Source organism: Ictidomys tridecemlineatus, chromosome 3 (genome assembly GCF_052094955.1).
Source record: "Ictidomys tridecemlineatus isolate mIctTri1 chromosome 3, mIctTri1.hap1, whole genome shotgun sequence".
NCBI lineage: Eukaryota > Metazoa > Chordata > Mammalia > Rodentia > Sciuridae > Ictidomys > Ictidomys tridecemlineatus.
The window spans coordinates 100,531,909-100,541,433 of record NC_135479.1 but is presented as its reverse complement, the minus strand read 5'-3'; the positions used below and the strand labels follow the sequence as shown (position 1 = coordinate 100,541,433).

Sequence of the window (9,525 nt, the reverse complement as noted above, 5' to 3'; positions counted from 1 at the left end):
CCCACATACGGATATTCAAATATTAAATACTTAAATTCAGGAATCAACTAGCATGTTTAACTGAGAGCTCTCTTACTTCAAGATGAAAATGTCTCAAATCTCTTCCCCATTTCTTCTAAAAAACCACCGCATTTTTCTGTAACTCAGTTTTCTCTACTCCTTTATACAGACATGGCACTTAGTAGTCACTTTTGAAAACACAGCACTCAGAAGTGCACAAAGCCTTCCAGTGGGGACGTGCCCAAAGTCGAGTGGGATGATCAAATCTCTGGACCACGGAGATATGATTTTGTGAGTAGTGATTCATCACCGATGGCTCTGTGGCAGGTGTAGATGGCTGTAGGCTGCCATGTTAATAGTGGAGAGGGCACACTGCTCAGTGACCTGGAAGTGGCCTTCCTCAGCTTCTGTCATTGTTTGAAGTCATGTACATGCACCTATACCTCTCTCTCTCTCTCTCTCTCTCTCTCTCTCTCTCTCTCTCTCTCTCTCTCTCACACACACACACACACACACATACACACACACACACTCACACTCACACTCACACACACACACACACACACACACACTTAGGACTTCAAGTTTTCAGAGACCATTCCAGCCTGACGTATTATTATTTTACAATTAAAATAATAACATAGTGCATTTTTGCTCAATAACTCCTTGAACTTCAGCTCCTTTTGTAACTCTCTGTTTATAGTTAAAGTGATCCATGACTGATCCCAAAACTTTTGTAGAAGACGGTACATATCCATTTCCTACTCCTAATTATCTTATTCTCTGTTATTCGTGATTCATCAAGTAACCCCTAAATCCTTCTGTTGACTTTCCTGGAGATGTCATTCCTTTTGTACCCCATCTTTGCACTTCTTAATTTGTTAATGTGTGTACTAGATTAATTGTATTTTCATCTGTGTCTTGGGATCAAACAAGACAATTATTTCTAAACTTCTACCTAGAATTTTGTTGGATTTATACATTCAAGTCATCGAACATCATCTTCTACAATTTTCTCTTTTGGGAAATAAAGCCATAATTTATCCTGAACATTCGCTATATTTTATTATTTTACACAGGTTATTGACAATGGTGATGATAATACCTCTGAGGATGTAGAAGCTTGAGATAAAGTCTGCTTGGATGTGGAACTCCTAACTAAGTTAACCTGGGTGGGAGTCACTCACTATTTTACAGCTTTTTCCCCCTCTATTTTCATTGGTTCACGATAGTTGTACACAACAGTGGGATCTGTTGTGAGATAGCCACACTTGCACATACTATAACCATAGGAGTTGGCCAATATCACTCCCCAGTACTATTTCACAGCATCTGTAATAAATACAAGTAACATATGAAGGAGGGACTGGCCACTCTCAGGGAAGCAGGACTTTGCCACTGCTCCCAGGGGTTCCAGCTGGGCCTGAGAGCTAAAGTGACACAGGATCGACCAAGAGAGAAAAGCTACCAAAGTTTTCCACATACATGGGAGCCCAGTGGGATGATGAGGACTCAAGAGATTTTGCAAAACCTAATGCTTGTATACTAGGTTTTAAAGAGAAAGTCAATTTTGGAAAAGTGACCACAACCTATGAGGAGACCAAGGGAAACAGGGATGCCTGGGGGAGTTTTATCTCCAGTTTTTAGGAAGGAGGAGGTTAGAGCACTCCTCCTGCACCTACACGCTTCTCAAGCTACAAGCTCAAAATAATCCTTACGCCAAGGTGGCAATATTTAGGGTGGTACATTCTGCCCTGCTCACCGTCTTATTAAGGACTCACAAGATCAGATCACATTTATCTCAATGAACTCACCCTGCTCAGGATCTGAACCTTAACCTTGTAGAGCAAGAAACACCCTCAGTCAGCAAATCAAGACTCGGCTCCCAGAGCACCAGGTAACCATTAACCAATTTGACAAAGGATGACCTGTGAAATCTGCACTGTCTGCCTCAGGGGAGATCAGACGTGGACAGAAGAAAGAGAAATAATTTCCTGACAATTGAATACAGCCAATCAGTAAGTCAACAGTGAGGCTCTGTAAGAACTTGGAATTGGATTTTTTTAAAAGGACAATTATACAGCAAAGTTAAAAACAGAATTACAAAATTTTATCAGTGACAAAATGGCTAATAGGCTAGCAGGACTTGATCTCTTGGGTCATCTGAAATATTAATACTGCTGAGTCAGGGGGTTGTTTATTGAAGTGTAAACTTGGGCCTTTGTTTCTCATTATGGGCTGAACTCCCTTCCCCCTCCACTAATATGTTAAATCCCTAACATCTAACATGACTGTATTTGGAGATTGGACCTTTAGAAAGAAAATTAAGGTTAAATGAGGTCTAATAGTGGCTTCCTGAGCCATTAAGACTAGTGCCCCCAGGAAAGGAAGAGATGCCAAAGTGCTCACCAACTCACTCTCTCTGCCTCCCTCTCCCTCTGCATGTCTGCACAGAGAAAAATCCATGTGAGCACAGTTGGGACACATCTGTCTACCAATCTCTAGAACTGTGAGAAAATAAAGTTTTGTTGTTTTTGCTGCAGCCTCTGCTATTTTTCCGTGACAGGCGGAGCAGGCAAATACACCAAGCTTTCTCCAACCATCACAGGGTTTAAGGTCCAGAAGCAGTTACATTTTCCAGCTAGCTCTCTGAGGCCACTGATTTCTGGGATCTGTTTTAACTCTTCCAAACTCTGCCCCCAAATATGATAGTCACTGCATAAGCTCATGTAAGATGAGGCTCTGGCCACTGAGGCCCTTTGTCCCACTTCTCCCTCCAGCTAATATGGCAATTGACACCCTGTCAATCACCGAGATTGCAAATGACAGCTTTAACAAATAGTTTGCTCTTGAACAACTCTTTGGTTCCTTTGGGGCCCACAGTTAGACTATTTTCACATCTTTTTTGCAATGACGTGATGCACGTGCCTGAGGTTAAACCATGAAACAAAAGTGAAAATGATGGGTATGATTTCCAGAGCTGCAAAATCCTCCCACTCACACAGTTTTCCATCCCCTTTTCCTCCCTCAGAGGAAATGGAGACAAACTCCAGAACCCAGGAAAGCAAAGTTTCGTCCCCAGAACCCACGTGGAGAATGTCTCGCTAACCAGGACATAGAGATTGAGCCATTATGTGTGCAAGAAGTGAAATTTTTGTGTGGTGAGTCTCTACCATTTAGAAGTTTTGCAAGTTTTGCTGATACAGGATCAAGTGCTGACTGGTTCTGATAGTGGCCCTGGGAACCTGTGTTCCTGAGTCAGAATCCTGAAACACGTGGCATTGACCTGGCGAGTGATGAGGAAACAGATACCTTAGCTGTAGACTGCTGCCCGCCCCCAGGCCCCTCCCGTTCAGTAACTTGTGCTTAGAAGTGTGGTCTGTGGGAAAAAATGTTTCGGGCTGCTAAAATTTCAGTGTGTTTGTTTTCACAGCATAATCTAGACACTCCGATTTACATAAATGTCTAGTTGTAAGAATTATATTTTTAACAAGAAAACATTTACAGTGGATATCCTTGCCCCCAAATTCCACTAGAACTGTGAAAATAAACCTACATGACACCTGCATTCCCAGAAGGTGTTACTGAAAGAGATGAACCCAGGACCAAAGGTCTGGCACTTTTTTGAGCAAACAGTAAACATTGTAGCAATTCAATCCATCCCAGGTAACTGCAGGACATGGACAGTGCATGGTCGGTTTACCTGCTTAGCTACCTGGGTTACAAGGAAAACCACTCAGTATCCCCAAACATTAACTAAGCCTTGCAACACACTCTGCAAGATTGTTTTGCTATGATCAATTCCCATGGTAGGCTGCTTCCCTTCACAGACCAGTGGAAACAGAATGTGATAAATAGCCCCAATACATATACTTTTAAAACCCCCACAGTGATTTACCAAATAATAATGTGACATTTTACCATGATAGGAAGAAGATTATTTTTAAAAATAATCTTGTTATTTTTAAAAATAATCTTGTTGCTGTGATCAAGACACCTGACAAGAACAACTTAACGGAGGAGGAACATTTATTTGGGACTGGTGGTTTCAGAGATTCAGTCCATGGTCAGCACCTTCATTGCTCTGGGCCCATGATAATGGAGCACGGTCGCAGAAGGACGTTATGGAGGACAGCTGTTCAGTTCATTGCAAGCAGGAAGCACAGGGGAGGGGGAAGCTAGGTGCACAAGGTATAATCACAAGGGCATCCAGAAACCCACTTCCTCCAGGCATACCCAGCTGCCTACTGATCCATCTGATGGCTCGATCCAGTGCCTAAATGACAGCTCTCATGAGCCAATCATTGCACCTACTGTGCTAACACAGGAGTTTTTGGAGGATACCCCAGACCTAACCTGTAAAAGAGGCACTGGTCAAATATTTGTTGGGATGAGGTGAAACTGATTCCTGTTTCTGTCCTGACATAACAATATTGGGCAGGCCAACATGTAAATATCCTAGAACTAAGCAAGAGACTCTTAGAAAATAGGGGGCTCTTTCTAGACAGGACACAAAACACAATGGATACAGTTGACAAAATAATATCTACATTGAGGATATATGTATGTGTATTATGTACATATATACATACTCAAGGTCAAAAGACAAAGTAAAAAAAAAAAAGCTTGCAAAACACACACATATAAAATGTATTATTACTTAAGAAGTTTCAAGCTGTGTGTGGTGGTGCATGCCTGAAATTCCAGCAACTTGGGAGGCTGAGGCAGATGGCTTTCAAGTTCAAAGCCAGCCTGGGAAATTTACTGAGTTTCTGTCTCAAAATAAAAAAAAATAAACAGGGCTGGGAATGTAGCTCAGGCATAGAGAATTCCTGGGTTCAATCACCAATGCAAAAAAAAAAAAAAGTTTTAAAATCATTACAAAAAACCAATAGCAAATAAAAATGAGTCGAGACACAAGAGGTATTTGCAGAACTACTACGGAAAACAGGCAACCCGTGAAACAGGCTCAGCCCTCATTATAACTAAAACACTTAAAACTCCAGTGAATGCTCACTTTTCAGACTGTGCAAGTCAAAATGCTTTGGGATGGGATGGGGAGAGACACAGTCTGGCATGGTAATTTAAAACCAGGTAAGCCTTTGGGAAGCCTTACTGGCTTAGCACAGCAGGTCTGCAGGGCGGCCCTCCCTGCACAACACTGAGTAGAAGTGGCCAGAGAAAAACTCCTGGCACCTAATTTTAGTTAAAAGACATCCCATCTTTTACCTGTAAATACAGGTTACCTGTGAATTTTTCATAGATCTCCTTTATCAGAGTGAAACAAATTCCCTTCTATGCATTGTCTGTTGAATACTTTTATGATAAAACAGAGTTTAAATTTTGTTGAGTGCTTTTCCTGAATCTATGATCACATGAAAAATTTTAATTATATTTAATTAAATTTTTTAATTCTTTTTAGTTCTGTGCACCATGCAGGGTAGGAGCCTCCAGCCTCCCCCAGTATTGAACCTCTGCCCCTGGGTGAAGCTGGGTGGAGTCGGTCAAGTTCTCAGTGTCCCTAGGCACCTGGACACCAGTGTGTGGGACAGAGGGAGCCCCCACCTCTCCACCACCCTCACTATGAAGTTGGCCTCTGTGTTTTAGAGGTAGAGGGGATGGTTCAGCTAGGGGAATGGTTTTCCTAGGCAGCCAATCACAGGAACATGGAGAGCAGGAGGGAACTTGCCTCTGCTGAGCTGGGGTGGGACAGGCAGGGGAGAGGACTGGACCACAGCACCTAATGTAGGAAAACACCAACCTTGGGACTCTGCCCTGGAATCACTGCCCCACATCACTTTAGCAATAAATATTGAAACATGTGTGACTAGGGAGGGTCCCACCAAATTGAGCTCCTTAAGGACTTGTTCACCTAGGGATCCCACTAGAGGCCCCAATGCAACAAGTGAGGAAGAATGTTGCCGTGAATAACTGAAATCTCTAGAATTTTCAAAGAATACATTTGTCCCACAAAGTATCTTTGATGGCCCTGAAAAGAAGTGTTTTACTTCCAGCCATGAAAATGAGCCCACGTAGATGAAATGTTTGAAGAAAACATAAAGCAGCCTTGTTATTCAATGCCATAGGGAAAGGAGCCACAGAAACGTAAAGATATTATACACAATGCGGAAAGTCGGCCAGTTCCGAAGAGGAGCTTCAGGCCACAGTGCTCCCGTCCTACCTGTAGAACACAGCTGTCCTGGTGCATAAAATCAGCAAGTAATGGATCCATATCTACTTCAATTGACTTCACTGCCCAAGACACTTCCATTAAGCTCAGAGCCACTGCTGATGTCTTTCAGAACAGGAACAATTACTTGTGCAAAATTGCCCCAGAATAAAGCTATTAAGGTCTGTCTTGCCAGGTTAGTATTAAGTTTGCTGATCTGCATGTATGAGGCTTTGTAATCTTTCAAAAATAAAGAAAAGATAGTCTTGACCCAGAAATAAATACCTTTGCAGAGGAATTATAAAAGAGAGCATGAGAATTTCTTAGAAACAACTATCCTTTCTGTGGATTCTTATTGAATAATAAACGTTTTTAAAATAATTTTAAAATCAAATTTTATCTTTTTTGATAAAATTTGAGGAAAAGAACTTGGTATTAAATCTTATAACTCATCTAATCTAAGATGTTGTGAAGGGGATAAATGAAGGAAATATAACTGGAAGATAATATAACTGAATCAAATCCAGAAAACCAATATTGGAGCCCACATAACTGGAAGGTATAAATTCCATTTGGTAAGACCATTTTTACCCTGTGTCCATGTGATGCTGTTATGCTTATTATCTATTTATTCTATTCATTTCTTCATTATTTGTGGAATATCTACCTAGGGTCAGACACAGTGATGGGTTGAGGGGATAGGTAAGGAACAAGTAAATTATTTTTTCTTTTAAACTGTACTGGGGATTGAACTTAGGGGTGCTCTACCACTGAGCCTCATTCCCAGCCCTTCTATTTTGTTTTTTATTTTAAGTCAGAGTCTCATTAAGTTGCTGAGGCTGGCCTCAAACTTGTGATCTTCCTGCCTCAGCCTCCTGAGTCACTGGAATTACAGGCATGCGTCACTGCCCGGATACAGAAAAAATGAATTCTTGCTTTCATGGAGCTAATATTCCTGTAGGAAGATACAGACAATCAACAAAGAGCAAGAAAAGATATGCCAGGTATAAGGCTGTAGGCATGACGGGAAAGAGAGAGAGGGAGGGCTTGAGAGAGGGAGTTATTTAAATGCAAATTATTGTGACCCCTTTGAAATGAGTGAAGCTGACACTCCCCTCTGGGCCTTCTCTCCAGTCTTCCTCTCCTCCCTCCCCTTCCCTCACTGCGGTTGTAGTTATCATCATTATGCAGGGGAGTTTCACATAATATATTTATTTATTGTGTTTTTCCAACTTTTTCCAAGAAGGACATTCAGCTGTGTTTTTAAATGGTATTATCAGAAGATAAACATTGTGAGGAAATTTGCATAAAAGGAAAATGAAATGTGGTAAAGCAAGTCGGAAGCTTGCCGAGAAGTCCTGGCTTTGACCAGAATCCAGCTCCCAGCTTTCTAGCAGACAGCAGGGGAAGTCAGCTCTGAGAGGGAAATACCACAGGGCATCACTTGCGAGGTGTCTTGTGACTGCCTGTGCGGGTCTCCCTGGAGGGACATGGCAAAGCAGGCAGCAGCAACCTCCGCGCAGCACCCTGCTTCCCTGAGGAGCTGATCACTGAAGGAACCTGGGTGTGACCTGCAAGCCTAAGCTCCTGGGGGTCACCATCACACCCAGGGGCCACCACACACCTAGGAAAGTGTTGCAAATTGTAACTGCAGAGAAGAGAATTCACTGTGAGCTGATATCTAAAAATAATGTTTTGGAAGGATAACCTAATTTAAATATTGATCTTCTAAAACTGGGGATATAACGGGGGAAAAGGCTATACAAGATCCACTCATCAGGACAGCAGCATAGAGTGCTGTCAGATGCCAACAGCCCCTGCCTTGGAGAGGGTGGGGAGTCACCCTGGCTTTGCAGGAGCTCCATCGTATGCAGTAGTGGAAGAGAACACGGGGTCAGGTGGGAAATGCTTAGTTCTCAGCCTTTAAGCTTTCACCTACAGATTTAATTCTTTAAACTTCAGGTCCTGACCTGGGGGACACTGAGATAGTTCAAGAAGGGTATGGATCTCTGGAGTTGTTTATGACTGCAAATGAATGTGCACAGGGGACTTCGCTGGGGAGAATGTCGGGCTCTTTCAGAGTTTTCTGAAAGGGATCATAACACCCTCACACCAACAGCCAAAGGTCATCAGAAGGTATGCAACATCACCCTCCATCACCAGTTAGCCAAAGATGCTCTTTAGTCTGAGGAATGTCACTAGGCTTTAGCTGAACACTTTAGGGCCAAAACATGGAGTTCTCCACTTCTGGCTAGGTCTAGTGGTGCACACCCATAACCCTACGACTCAGTAGCTCAGTGGTAAAGTGCCCCTGGGGTTCAGTCCCTGGTGCTGAATATATATATGTGTGTATACACACACACACACACACACACACACACACTTATGTTTATATAAGTAATATATTAATATATAAGCTATATTAATATATAAAACATTTATATAATATAAAATATATTCATATATTTTTAATAATTATCAATAAATATATAAGATATATGAATATATAAATATTCATATATTCTTATTAATTTATAAAACATTAACATATTAATACAAAATATGTTAATATATAAAACATGTATATCTTTTTATATATATATTATATATAAATATATAAAAATTCTCCAGTTCTGATAAGCAAAATGACTAAATCATAAAACGATGTTAAGAAAATGAGCTTGGAAATCTTAATTTGGTGATGAACAGAAAGCGCCTGGAGTTCTTCATTTGCCCATATGAAATCAAAGCCCAAATTCTAAAACATGGGCAGGCAGAATCACCCCTCCCACCCCTTCTTCCACTCAGCTTGTTCTCCTAACTGGACGATTCAGGGCTCTATGAAGTCAGTCCCTGTTCAGGGATTCTGTGTCACACTGGAACATCACCCTCCAGCGCAGACTTTTATTATTATAACTGCCACATAATTTGAAGATTACCAAAAATCTCTATCACTAAAATTTAATTCATCTAATGGGGATGCTAATAATCATAAGAGATGATAAAGCAACTTTCAAAGTCTTGGTAAAGTTGGTGATAGGAATAAAAGTCAATAAAGTCAGTATTAGGCAAACAGAAGAAATAAAATGAACTAAAATTGCATTAGTATTCAAAAAGTTCAGTTTCTTCCAAACCAAAATCTCTCGGCATATAAAATCTCATGTAAATCAAAACTAATTTACTCCACCAACTGGGTTTGTTTACTTCGGGGTGTTTTACAACATTCTTCACATGTCTCCAATTACAAAAAAAAAAAAAAAAAAAACTAATTATCTTTAAATTAAAGCTTATCTGACAGCTGATTTTGCAATAAACTCATGAAAACAAATTTGTGTTTCCCCATTGCAATTCTATAA

General features: G+C 41.0%; 1 long non-coding RNA gene across 1 annotated transcript; it reads left to right on the top strand.

The window, feature by feature from the left end:
- The first annotated feature begins 1,849 nt into the window (after positions 1-1,849).
- Positions 1,850-6,550, top strand: LOC144376299 (uncharacterized). The gene is made up of 3 exons (XR_013436602.1): positions 1,850-2,018; positions 3,032-3,161; positions 6,015-6,550. It is a non-coding gene; the product is annotated as an uncharacterized LOC144376299 (long non-coding RNA).
- Positions 6,551-9,525: the final 2,975 nt, after the last annotated feature.